This window comes from Pelobates fuscus, chromosome 6, assembly GCF_036172605.1.
Source record: "Pelobates fuscus isolate aPelFus1 chromosome 6, aPelFus1.pri, whole genome shotgun sequence".
In the NCBI taxonomy this organism is placed as follows: Eukaryota; Metazoa; Chordata; class Amphibia; order Anura; family Pelobatidae; genus Pelobates; species Pelobates fuscus.
This window is the reverse complement of record NC_086322.1, coordinates 160,857,559-160,872,558: the sequence shown is the minus strand read 5'-3', so window position 1 is coordinate 160,872,558 and position 15,000 is coordinate 160,857,559.

The following is a 15,000-nucleotide window of genomic DNA, read 5'->3' as shown; positions in this document are numbered from 1 at the left end:
CGCAAGGAGCTAGTGGCACAGTCAGACAGCATGCATCGGCACCCGGGGTCAGCCAGACAGCAGGCCAATCAACGCATGCTGTTGCCACCACCAGAATGCCGTCATTGCAGAGCTCAGCAGTGTGGCATTTTTTTTGTGTGTCTGCCTCTGACAACAGCGATGCCATTTGCAACCTGTGCCAAAAGAAACTGAGTCGTGGGAAGTCCAAAACCCACCTAGGTACAACTGCTTTGCGAAGGCACATGATCGCACATCACAAATGCCTATGGGATCAACACATGAGTAAAAGCAGCACACAAACTCAAAGCTGCCATCCTCCTCCTGGTCCAGCATCTTCAGCCACGTCAACCACTGCTGTCCTCCTTGCCCCCTCTCAACCATCCGCCACTCCGTCTCTCGCCTTGAGCAGTTCCTGCTCATCTGCCCACAGTCAGGTGTCTGTCAAGGACATGTTTGAGCGTAAGAAGCCAATGTAACAAAGTCACCCCCTTGCCCGGCGTCTGACAGTTGGCTTGACTGAACTCTTAACCCGCCAGCTTTTACCATACAAGCTGGTGGAGTCTGAGGCGTTCAAAAAATTTGTAGCTATTGGGACACCACAGTGGAAGGTACCCACTGCTGCTTCCTTTGCTGAGTTGTCAGATACAAGTGAAGTGGTTGATGATGACGATGCGTCCGTGGATGTCACGTGGGTGTCTGCTAGAAGAGAAGAAGAACAGGGGGAAAGTTCAGATTGGGAGACAGAGAGGAGGAGGAGGAGACGAGTTGGAAGCAGGGGGAGGTCGTCGCAAGGAGCTAGTGGCACAGTCAGACAGCATGCATCGGCACCCGGGGTCAGCCAGACAGCACGCCAATCAACGCATGCTGTTGCCACCACCAGAATGCCGTCATTGCAGAGCTCAGCAGTGTGGCATTTTCTTTGTGTGTCTGCCTCTGACAACAGCGATGCCATTTGCAACCTGTGCCAAAAGAAACTGAGTCATGGGAAGTCCAACACCCACCTAGGTACAACTGCGTTGCGAAGGCACATGATCGCACATCACAAACGCCTATGGGATCAACACATGAGTACAAGCAGCACACAAACTCAAAGCTGCCATCCTCCTCCTGGTCCAGCATCTCCAGCCACGTTAACCACTGCTGTCCTCCTTGCCCCCTCTCAACCATCCGCCCCTCCGTCTCTCGCCTTGAGCAGTTCCCGCTCATCTGCCCACAGTCAGGTGTCTGTCAAGGACATGTTTGAGCGTAAGAAGCCAATGTCACAAAGTCACCCCCTTGCCCGGCGTCTGACAGCTGGCACATTAGATTGCACTCTTAGCCCGCCAGCTTTTACCATACAAGCTGGTGGAGTCTGAGGCGTTCCAAAAATTTGTAGCTATCGGGACACCGCAGTGGAAGGTACCCGGACGAAATTTCTTTGCACAAAAGGCAATCCCCAACCTGTACTCGATTGTGCAAAAGGAAGTAATGGCATGTCTGGCACACAGTGTTGGGTCAAGGGTCCATCTGACCACTGATACCTGGTCTGCAAAGCATGGTCAGGGCAGGTATATCACCTACACTGCGCATTGGGTAAACCTGCTGACTGCTGCCAAGCATGGAATGCTTGGCTCTGCAGAGGAGTTGGTGACACCGCCATGACTTGCAGGCAGGCCTGCTGCCACCTCCTCTACTCCTCCTACTCCATCCTCTTCCATAACCTCCTCGGCTGAGTCCTCTTCTGCTGCTGCGTCTTGCTCCACATCAACGACACCCCCCCAGCTCCCCAGGTACTGTTCCACATCCCGGATATGGCAGTGTCACGCCGTCTTGGGGTTGACTTGCCTGAAAGCAGAGAGTCACACCGGACCAGCACCGGACCTGTCCGCCCTGAACGCCCAGGTGGATCAGTGGCTGACTCCGCACCAACTGGAGATCGGCAAAGTGGTTTGTGACAACAAAAGAAATTTGTTGGCGGCATTGCATTTGGGCAAGTTGACATATGCGCTGTGCATGGCACATGTGTGTCATGTCTGATCGTACAACGCTTTGTGCATAAGTACCCAGGCTTACATGACGCCCTTAAGCAGGCCAGGAAGGTGTGTGGCCATTTCAGGCGTTCCTACACAGCCATGGCGCACTTTTCCGATATCCAGTGGCGAAACAACATGCCAGTGAGGCGCTTGATTTGCGACAGTCCGACATGTTGGAATTCAACACTCCTAATGTTCGCCCGCCTGCTCCAACCATAAAAAGCCGTTAACGAGTATTTGAATGACCAGGGTGCTAGGACAGCCTCTGCGGAGCTGGGAATTTTTTTGCCACGTTACTGGACGCTCATGCGCAATGCCTGTAGGCTCATGCGTCCTTTTGAGGAGGTGACAAACCTAGTCAGTCGCACCGAAGGCACCATTAGCGACATCATACCATTTGTTTTCTTCCTGGAGCGTGCCCTGCGAAGAGTGCTGGATCAGGCCATAGATGAGCGTGAAGAGGAAGAGTTGTGGTCACTATCACCACCAGAAACAGCCTTATCAGCATCGCTTGCTGGACCTGCGGCAACGCTGGAAGAGGATTGTGAGGAAGAGGAGTCAGAGGAGGAATGTGGCTTTGAGGAGGAGGATGGAGACCAACCACAACAGGCATCCCAGGGTGCTCGTTGTCACCTATCTGGTACCCGTGGTGTTGTACGTGGCTGGGGGTAGAACATACCTTCAGAGAGATCACTGAGGATGAGGAACAGGACATACGTAGCTCGGCATCCAACCTTGTGCAAATGGGGTCTTTCATGCTGTCGTGCCTGTTGAGGGACCCTCGTATAAAAAGGCTGAAGGAGAACGACCTGTACTGGGTGTCCACGCTACTAGACCCCCGGTATAAGCAGAAAGTGCCTGAAATGTTACCGAATTACGGCAAGTGAGAAAGGATGCAGCAGTTCCAAAATCAATTAAAAAGTACGCTTTACACAGCATATAAGGGTGATGTCACAGCACAACAGGAATCTAACAGGGGGAGAGGTGAAAAGTAATCCTCCTCCTCCCACGACCACGCTGCCAAGGATAGGACGCTTTACAGACGTGTTGTTGATGGAGGACATGCAGAGCTTTTTAAGTCCTACGCATTTCCACAGCCCTTCGGGGTCCACCCTCAGAGAATGACTCGACCGACAGGTAGCAGACTACCTCGCCTTAACTGAAGATATCGACACTCTGAGGAGCGAGTGTGCAGGCTGGGTGTGCAGGCTTGACCTGTGGCCTGAGCTATCCCAATTTGCGATAGAACTTCTGGCCTGCCCCGCTTCAAGTGTCCTGTCAGAAAGGACCTTCAGTGCAGCAGGAGGTATTGTCACTGAGAAGAGAAGTCGCCTAGGTCAAAAAAGTCTAGATTACCTCACCTTTATTAAGATGAATGAGGGTTGGATCCCGAAGGGACTGACAGTGGGCGATACATTCGACTAAAAAAGGCCTGATGAGGGGGACTACTTAACACACCACTCCTATCTGGTGGCACATTAGATTGCACGCGCAGTGCCCCAAATTTGAAGTAGGAGGACCGACCAAGCATGTTTTTCCATCTCCCGCTTCCTAAAATCGATGCCTTATATACACGTCCCCTGATAGGGGACGTAACAAGGATTAAACTGATAGGAATAGTACTACTTAACACACCTTATAATAACGCAGAGAGAGGCAATGCAGAGAGAGGAGTCTGAAGAAGAGGAGTCAGAGGAGGAAGGTGGCTTTGAGGAGGTGGAAGACCAAACACAGCAGGGGGCTTGTTGTCACCTTTCGGGGACCCTTGGTGTTGTACGTGTCTGGGTGGAGGAAGAGACCTTCAATGACATCAGTGAGGACAAGGAACGGGATATGGCTAGCTTGGTATCCAACCTTGTGCAAATGGGGAGTTTGCGGTTGTGCAAATGGACTGTTTGCGGTTGTTTGCGGTGTGTTAAACGGGGAGTTTGGTCTGTCACTGTGAAGCGGGCGTAACCCTTACACTACCTGATCGATACAACATCATACCTGATGTTTTAAAGCACATTACTCCAAACAATTTAGGAATGTTAGGTGATTTATGCCCTTTATGGATTAAAACCAGACTCTGCATCAACTATGTAATTTTCCATGGGAGTTTTGCCATGTATCCCCCTCCGGCATGCCACAGTCCAGGTGTTAGTCCCCTTGAAACAACTTTTCCATCCCTATTGTGGCCAGAAAGAGTCCCTGTGAGTTTTAAAATTTGCCTGCCTATTAAAGTCTATGGCGGTTCGCCCGGTTCGCCCGTTCGCAAACATTTGCGGGAATTCGCGTTCGCCATTCGCGAACGGAAAATGTTATGTTCGCGACATCTCTAATAGCAAGCACTTAGCCACTTAGCTCCACCCCTATATACAAACCTTTAAACTTAGCTCATATATTCAAAGCTTGCTAGTAGATACTATGGACTTTTACCCCATTATATCAAAGTCTATGGCGGTTCGCCCGGTTCGCCCGTTCGGGAACATATGCGGAAGTTCGTGTTCGCCGTTCGCGAACCGAAAATTGTATGTTCGCGACATTACTAGTAGCGGACACTGAATACACTAGCCTAGCTATCGATTTCCCTATTAAATCAGCAGCAGCTACACTGTCCCTCCTCTCACTAAGAATGCAGCTTCCGAATGAATCTAAAATAGATGCTGTCCAGGAGGTGGGAGGGTCTGGGAGGGAGGATCTACTGCTGATTGGCTGGAATGTGTCTGCTGACTGTGAAGTACAGGGTCAAAGTTTACTCAATGATGACGAATAGGGGGCGGACCGAACATCGCATATGTTCGCCCGTCGGGGCGAACGCGAACAAGCTATGTTCGCCGGGAACTCTTCACCAGCGAACTATTCGGGACATGTCTACTTGCTATATTTAGGGGGTCAGTGGAGGAGTTGACAATAGAAAAGTATTCCTCTTCTTATCTTGTTATTTTGCTTGGTCACATTGGAGCCGGATTAATGCTCTGTCTGAAGGGCTTGTCTGGAGAAACCTGTGCTTCAAAACCCTGCCTTCCCACAATGGTTTTAAAGGCATACTAAATCATTTGCCACCCACACGTAAATAATCTGGATGATGAAAAGGATTGCATATTTATTCTGAAAATAATTAGAGGGGGCAGTTTCAGCCAATGCTTTATTTTCTAAATTTAGTAAAAAAGTTATCCTTCAACCTGTTCAGAGTCAGTGAGAGGGACTCTCATGCACATGCACAGGGCAGGTGCGTTGCTAAGGTGGCACAAGCGGCTACCTAGGGCGCGTTGGCCCGGGGGCACTAGATTATATTGACCAGCAGGAGGTGGGCGCTCAGCGCTCTCTCCTGATAGCCACTCAGTGTAGCATCGCCGAGCGGAGTGGATCTGTTTCCTATATCCAGCAGGACTAACAGGAAGTGCTAACTGGGAAGGCACTTCCTGTCAATCCGGACGGGTACATGAAACTGAAGTTCCTGTACCACTGTCTGTTCTGCTGGACCACGCTACAAGAAACATAGGAGACACACCGGGGATCAAGTGGGGGAGAGAGAGGGGCACTAAGGGCACTAAAGACAGGGGGAAGAACACTATGGGACAGGGGAGGGAGGGGAGAACACTGTGGGAAAAGGGAGGGGGAGAATACGATGGGACAGGGGAGAAGGGAAAGCACACTATGGGACAGGGGAGGGGGGGAATAACACTATGGGATGGGGGGGAAGAACACTATGGGAAAGGGGGGGAGAACACTAAATGAGAGGGAGGGTAGAGGAGCACTAGGTGGGTAGAGAGAGGACCATTAAGGGGGGGCACTAAGGGACAGGGGAGAGGAACACTAAGAGACAGGGCAGGGAGGGGAGAGGAACACAAAGGGACATGGAGGGGAGAGGAACACAAAGGGACATGGAGGGGAGGGGAACACTAAGGGACATGGAAGAGGACCACTCATGTTGATAAATGAGTCCATGTAATGACAGGGGAGAGGACCATTAAGGGACAGGGAGGGGAGAGGACCACTAATGGACATAGAGAGGAGGAGAGACGAACACTAAGGGATATGGAGGGGAGAGTGGCACACGGGGGAGGGCCTGGTGGGGAGAGAGACACACAGAGGGACATGAGAGGTAGAAAGACACACAGATGGGCCTGGGTTGAGAAAGATGCACAGAGGGGCTGTGGATGAAAGTGACACACATATGTCCTGGGGTGGAAATACAAAGGGACTTGGGGGTGCAAGACACAGAGGGGCTGGAACGGAGGAAAAAGAAGACACAGAGGGGCTGGGGGAAATAGGCATGCTGGTGGTGAAAGAGAAACACACAAAGGAGCTGGAAAGAGTAAAAGACACATAGGGGCTGGAAGAGAAGGAGACATACAAAGGGGCTGGGGGGAATAAGACACATAAAGGGGGATTGTAAGAGATACACAATGGATGTGTAAAACACACAATGGGGAAAAGTAAGAAACAAAAGACTGGTTAAGAGGCACACAGGTGAAGATACTTTTGGAGAGGGGCGCCAAAATCATCTTTGCCTGTGTACCCAAAAATCTTTGCACATGCTGCACTATTGAGGTGTCATCAGACCAACTTATATCAGAAATTTCAGACCTCAATACAATGTGTACATTTGCCAAATTCACAGAAAACCTGTTGATACATGAGTACGTTGTACTGTACCGAATAATATGTGTAATTTCGTTCACTCTGCACGCATCATACATACTCAGTGAAAAAATATATCAAGAGACAAGAGCTTTTATTCACCAAGTTTTCATGCCTTTTAGACAAGTCGGCATTCTCTCTTACTATATACATAATTGTGATTTAAAACAAACTTAGAATCGCCACACAAAATCAGTATCCCATTCCCTTAAAACTTTCTGCATAACATATTTAAAAAATGTGAGGCCGATGTTTGTAAAGTAAATGTAATATGCTGTATGCAGATCCCACTTTCTGCACTGCATACAGCTTATTAGTTAGTCTTAGGCCACTAAGCATTGCCCAGCTAACAGAGGGGAGTCCCGTTATTGATTGATTCTTAGGTTAAATTTTCCAACTGCTCTGACTAAGGGGAGTTGTGGTGGAGGAAGTACCGATGGTGGTAGTTAGTTGCATAGAATCAGACACAGCATCAGCGAACCTGTTATCAGTCCTAATACCTCACTTCCTGCTACATCCCTCAGTAATACAGACTTATGGTGTGTTTGCATATGTTGGTTTATATTAGTACTAGTGAGGTGACTGTTCATTTTCCCCTTCATACTACACTGATTATGCCTGGCAATCCTCCTGCAATACTTAAAAATGGTTTGAGGTATAATCCAACTCACCCATCCAACTTGTCTCTGTTGACTATTGGCACTATACTCAGCATCCCCTCTACTTCCTGTGCAGCCGTGGTTGCTACTACCCCCTTTTACAAAATACCTGTCATTGTAGTGATTTCATCCTGCCCTCTGTCTGTATTGAAAAATGGTTTACTATTACTGCAACATTATTGTGTTCAAACACTCTCACAGCACAGCATGCAGTTTTAAAAAAAAAAAAGCATTTGCAAGCTGAGTCTTTATTGATGCTGTATCCTGCCTTTGACGCTACTATTACCACAAGGTGCAGGCAGGGTTCATTTGTGTAGTAAGCTGCAGCCAAATACTTTGTATGTTACTGCAATTCCAAAGCACAAGCAGTGGCTCATAAGCACACTGCAAATAGAAAAATTCAACTCTTACTAGAAATAAAGCAAAAAATACATCACAAATAAATAATAATTCTAAATCAGTAAATCAAATGGTGTTTAAATCACAATGGCCATAGCAGCTATGCAACACAGTTTTTTTTCTTTTTAATTAACCAGATGGTCAGTAGTGTGACTGGTGCTGCCTAACCTGCCTCTGTTGACTACTCACCCTCACCATGGTGGTAGACGTAGTGGAGGAGGTACTGCTGGTAGTTGGTGGTGAAAACTCAGATACAGCACCAGTGGACCTGCTGCCTGTCCTTGTACTTTCTTGTTGTTCTTCTTTTAGTAATACAGAATGATGGTGTCTTCACAGATATTGCCTCATACCTGTACTAGTGAGATGACCCTTCAACCTCCCCCTACTCACTTCCTTGCGTCACAATTTGCACTGGGAAAGTTGCCTTCAAGGAGGCATTGCAAGTAATTCCAAACGTCATAGGTGCCATACAGTACCCTTGCATCTTCTGCAGTTATGGTTAGATTTGCATCTGCGACAGTGGAAGCTTTTACAACACTAACCTATAACTAACCTGCACTTGGTTGATTAATACTAATGAAAATTTTATGGTGATGGTATTGGTGATCATGATGGCATTGGTGATGTTAGTGGTGCTATCAATGAAAGTGGGTGTATCTGTGTGTCAAGGTATCTTAGGGTGTGTGTGTATGTTTCCGATTGTATCTGAATTAGTGTATGTATTTGTCGGTGTGTTTATATGTATGTATACCTGTGCAAGCATGTATGCATGTGCAGTGTATGTGTGCATATTCATACATTCCAGAAATCAAACACCATCTCGACATGCAAACACACCCCTGCAAATACAAACAGTATATACAAACACACTCCTGTATTAAAACACCCAAATGATGTTCAAATACACCTCTGCATTCACATAATAACACTACACACAAATGTACACCTGCATTTAAAAGCCAACACTACATACAAATAAACCCCTTAATTCAAATGCAAACACTACATGGAGGAACATCACTGCTGTCCAATGACAACAGTACATACAAATACATCCTTACATGCACACACGTACTCCATACAAAAAATGCTTACATTCAAATGTACAAACATGCTTACAAATAATAGCCTGCAAAGATGGGCAAATGGTAGATTCCTTAGCTGGCTGGGAGGTGTATGATAAATGAGGATCTACCTTTTGGTCACCATTGTGCAAGAGGGGTGACCAAAACAATGTCTTGCACCAGGGCTCTCTCTACACTAGTAGAGGTTTGTGCACTACATATATGCGTTCTTGGAGTAAATCCACTAAGACGAAAGAAAAGGTGATTACAACTACAGCAATGGAATTATTTTTATAGTAAAATAAAGAACAATAAAATGTAGAATTAATTACCTAAAGAATGAGTGAAGTCAGATACAATATATACCTTAATAAAGAAATTGATAGTTGTATTTATTAGCAAAATAGGTATAGTAATAATTATAGGTATAGTAATAATTATACTATATAATAATGAATAATGAAATTGTTCAATACAAAAGGAAATCTGATGGTCCAGTCAAATCTGGACCATTATGGAGCCAGGAAATATTACCCCACCCCTTTTGTGGTACTAAATCAGAAATAATGTATTGTTTGTTTTTCTTTATTTTGCATTATGTTGAGCAATAGAGTAAATTAATGTTTACATGGATTACAATGCATTTGCCACTTAAATTACTATAGTTTTATGTTATCACAGAAAAAAACCCAAATGTATTTAATAATATAAATGACATCCAAATTTATAAAATTTCAAAAAGTGCAGAAAGCTTAAAATATTCATGATAATCTTACAAACATACATACTCCAAACCTCATTAATATTAGTTGTACTGTGCAACAGAGCATTTAAAACGAATTTCAAAATAATAAGAGTAGAAATAAACAACCTTTCTCTTGTGCCTAGAGTTAAACAAATATTGAATTCAGTTTTGCTGACTCAATAAAGACATATTACAGACAAGATATATAAAACAACAATATAATGTAAAGGTTGTATAAAGAAAATTATAGTTTGTTAGACCTTATAAAACAGTACCGGTGTAATTGTAAAATGTATTTACACACAGTTATTGTTAAACAATAAGCCTTAAACATTAAGTACATAGCATTATTTTTTCCTAGCAAAACTTTTTTTTAGCTGAATCAGAAGTATTATATTAAATCCGTTGCTTTAGAGGTGTACCTTGGGATTTATCTATCACCATGTGGCCTAAAGCTACTTGAACATTTTTGACCAGGGTCTGTATTGAGAAAAATCACTTTATTTTGAGTCTAATATGTTTTCCCTCAGGTCTACAAATGCAAGTGCTATAACTCAGGCAATTCCCAAGATTCGCATACACTAAGCATACAAATCATAGATTATTAAGTTAAACCTCAATATATCTCAGCTAGTGATATGTCACAGAATGCAATCTGGGTGATGTGGCCATTTGAGAATCAATTCAGAAATGTCCTAGTTTCAAAGAGGAGAAATACTTCTTTTTTATGTACAGAATATGTCATGCTTCTTGCATAGAATGTCTTATTGGAAGGTAGCACATGTTTAAAAATAAACACCTGTCTTTGCTTTGAATCCATATGCGTTTACTCTATGCAGTTTAAATATCCACTTTTTCTGAACACTGTTCATTTCTGTCCATTTCTTCTGAACACTGACTACACGGCATAGTAACATTACAAAATGTTATGTAGTGAATGCTGGGGGCATTGAACAGCTGCTTACGTCCTCACTTTTTTTCAAAAGGCCATACAAAAAAAGAATAATAAATTCTCTACTGCCACTATACACCAACACTTTGCAGCCATCTGCTCTTCTCACGTTAAACTGACTGGTCAAGTTGAATTGGACTTGTAATATATTTCGCATATATCTCTTTAGAGTTATCGAAGACGAGTGGGCAGGTAAATGTGCCAGAAGGTGGCCTGGTTGGGCATATTTTCAAAACAAACCCCCTGGATAAAATCCTGCCAAATCTCAGACACTTTGCAGTTATGTACTTAATGATAACAATTTTAAAAATATTACATCATATTTACAATATTGGCACAAAAAAAATATATTTTCCAGCTAATTAACACATAACCAGTGGTCAACCTCCTTATAGGAACAAGATTAAATGGTATATAAATTTATAATATTCATTTTAAAATGCATTTTTAAAAAAATAGACTTTTTTTGCTTGTTAAATGTGTTTCTATTTTCCATTTAAATACATTTATTAATATTGCTTCCTCAAGATTTCAACTTCAGATTAACAGAGTGTGGCATATGCCCAAGAATCTCTAAAGCTAAAGGGATTAATGAACTAGGCAAGGGCCATGCAATTCTCATGCTTGTCCCATACACTGCCATTTAAAGTCTGTACTCCTAGTCAGTAGGTGCTTGCTAAAATAGTTTAGCTATATAGATAGCAACAAAATAAGTAATATTAAATATGGAAGATAACTATAACTGTGAGACAAATACAATGGAAAGCAGCATATGGCAAGTGTTTCATTTTATCCATCCTGCTTCCTTTATCATTTTCCATATATTGCCTAGTGCCTGAAAGTGGAGTTAGCTTATTAGAGCTTTGAACATTAACTGACTTATCAGTCGGATATAATTTAAGAAAAATAAAAAAATCCTGCTTTTGCAAGTTAGCAAGGCCAGACTGTTTGGTTCCATTAATGCATCTAACATGTTTTAGCTCACATGCTCTGGTAGCAGTTGGAAATGTAAAACATAATTAATTAATGTAGCATGAAATCTGATGCAATATTGATAGAGCTAGAAAAAAACATTTTGATTTAAATTAATTACTTTTTATCAATAGGACAAATTGAAATTGACACTTAGAGCACAACTCTACCTCTAAATGTAAATGGACACAAATACCAACAGCCCAATCATCAAACTTACCTTAACCTTTGAACCTAGTACTAAACGGAACACATAAACTCTAAACCCCTAGCCATGAATAGAATCCCTACCATAAACTCTACCAAAACCAATAATCTATATCCCCAACCTCAAAGCCTAATCATAATCCAATACCCAAATGAAAGACAATTCACATGACCCAAATCCTAATTCATATTTGATGCTACTTATAAGAGCTGTACTTTTCTTTATCACATGAATCTTGTTCTGTGCTATCAATCTGTGCTAGCATCATTTTTGTTCTTTATTCTCATCATGCCTCGCAATGCAAGCACAGCAATCAGTTAACACCTGAGTAAAAATCACTTCCAATAAATAGTTCTACAAACTGTAAAGATCTCCTCAATGTATACTATACAAATATGAATTGTATAGTGCACAATAATTACAACGTGGAAGGTGCCAAGTTCCCAACACACACACACACACACATGAGTCTGTCTATATATACACTATATGTACAATAGTATTGGGACACCTCACAATTTCACCAACAGGGGTTTTTATGACATTGCATTTTAAATACATAGACATTCACATTAAAGATAAAAAGCAAATAGAAAAACGAATTGCTCAAACCAGGAGTGGATACCAACACCCAAAGGATACTAGATATGTGTCAAACAGAGAGGAGAAAGGTAAATTGTAACAATATAAAATAACACTTTAAATAAGCAAATAAGAGCAAACCTTGGTAACAGTAGAAAACAAGTGTCAATGTCTCAATAAATAAATAAATAAATAAACACTGTGTCAGTGCAAATAGAAATTGTTCACAATCTTAATTCAGATATTTAACACACATATGATCAGTCCAAAAAGTCCTTATTTATGTAAGCTCATATAAGTGAAACCTGGCTAGTATACCCTCTACACAGACAGCAGGGAAACTGGCCAATATGAGCTAGATATGATCTAGTATCAGACTAATAAAGCCCTTGCTAGAAGTGTGATACTTAGAAGGAAAAAGGAAAAAGAAATATTGTTTATGTAGAAGTGTGAGTTAAACAATTCTACATCTATTTTCAATAAATCATGAAGATTTAATCTCCTAATGCCAATCGTTGAACTGTGCAATATAGAGTTCAAAAGCAGAAAAATCTTCTTATGAATAGACTTTATTGTGCAAAAAGTATACGTAATAAAAACGATTTAAAAGTATATTTGATAGTTCACAGATAGCATAAAAAGAGGGGAACCTTCCTTCGGTGTCTTCCTCCCAGCAGCTTGGATACTCTGGAAGTGCCGCCTCGTCAGAGCCGGCTTCAGAGGCAGCTTCCGAGTCCTCGTTGGTAGCAGCTTGTTGGGGAGATTCACCGCGTGCTTTCCATTTTACTTCCATATGCGTTCCACTGTGATTGTGTGAATAGATGCAGCCTTATGCGTTTCGTGACCTCCTGGCATCTGCCAAATCTAGACTCACCCATCAGACTGTCAAACAGAGAAGTGTGATTGTCACTCCACAGAGCATGGTTCCACCGCTCAAGAGTCAAGTGGAAGTGTGTTTTATACCACTTGATCCGATCCTTGGCATTGTACTGTGTGATGTGAGGCATGTATGCTATGAAAACCCATTCTAGAAACTCCCACCTCACAGTTTTTGTGCTGATAATAATGCCAGTGAAAGTTTGGAACTTTTCAGCTACAGCATAAGCAGAGCATTGGCGACTTTTATGCACCATGCGCCTCAGCAGTTGGTGACCCGCTCTGTGACTTTACGTGATCTTCCTCTTTATTACTTAGCTGCTGGTGTTCCTAAACCCTTTCCATTAATACCACTTACATTTGACTGTGAAATATCTAAGAGGGATAACATTTCACAAACTGGCTTAATGCGAAGGTGTCATCAAAGCACAGTACCACACTTGAATTCACTGAGCTCTTCAGAACGACCTATTTTTTTTTACAAAAGTTTGTAAATGCAGACTGCATGGCTAAATGCTTGATTTAATACTCCTGTGGCAATGGTTGAAACACCTGAATTCAATAATTAAGAGGTGTGTGTGACAAACTGCCCTTTGCCACTGGCTTTTGGAGAAGCCTGATTGCCAGCCTTCTGCCTTATGACTATGGCTCATGGGGTGTATTGCCATTTAAAAAGTCTACTGGCTACTTTGTCCCTCCTCAATCTCTCGTCATCCCTTGCTATTGTTTAACCCCATGGCGATCCAACTGTATTTGTGAAATCTGAGCGCTTTTCGGACATATTGACCGCTCAGATCCAAGCTATCTGGGGATATGTTGGACATATAGGTTAAACATTCTATTATATGAGTTATGTATTTTTATGTAGTTTTGGGACTTAGAGACATTTTCTGTACCTGGAGATAATTAGCTTACCACACCCACTTAATTATCTCCACAATAGGGATTTAGGCTGCACAGCCTAAATCTGTGGAACTGTTTTGGGCATGAAAGCCATGCTTGCAGTCGGTCAAATGTGACTTCCATAAAACTTTTGAACCCCTGCTCTGATCTGGGTGAATTTTGTATATATTGTTCACCCAGATCAGGGCAATCCAGGGATGTGTGGATTTGTGGGGATATGTTGTTGTTTTTGGGTGTTTCTGGACTTTGGGTAAAACTGGATATTTTCTGCCTGTGGTAATTGAGTTAGTCCATTGTGTTTGGTAATTGTATCACAGGCAGAGGGGAGGGTTTGTGTACATTAGCTGGGAGTGTCTAACTGTACAATACTGTGTTGATTGGCTGTTGTGACTTTGTGTCCTGTGTACCACAAGGTCCACGTGGGTGGTAACCTTGTGGGAAAATGTGTATATAAGAAAGTCCTGTGTGCTCATTAAACCAGTTCTACTTGACCCTCAACTCGCAGCCTTGACTCGTGTTTGGAGGGGACAGCTATAATCACTACAGGGATTGCTATGCTCTTCATACTCCTGTAACTTCACAGAGCTCTTGTAAGAGCTTGTTCCTGTTCCTGCTTTGCTCTCTGGAAGGAAGAGAGGTTCACCCACTGGAACCTGGAGCCATGTCGTAGGTCCCAGGTGGGTAGGAGACTGTGAGACCCCAACCAAGCTGCGGCAATTCGTGGGGTCTGCAGTGCTTATGGTGTCCGGTGCGGTGCTGATGGTCCTTGGTGAGTGCTGGAGCATCCTATCTATGGTCCAACCCACAGTTAGCCTGGGGCAACCGTAACAGTGTGTTCCATATAGTGTATGTGTCTATGTGAATTCCCTTGATGTCTTTACAAAGTCATTTACTAGACCTAAAAGGATGTAAACACAAAACAAGTTAGCATTTCTGGTGAGCTTGGAGTAGAGTAATGTCTATGTCCAATTAAATATGCACAAAGCTGGCCTTAATGGGAAA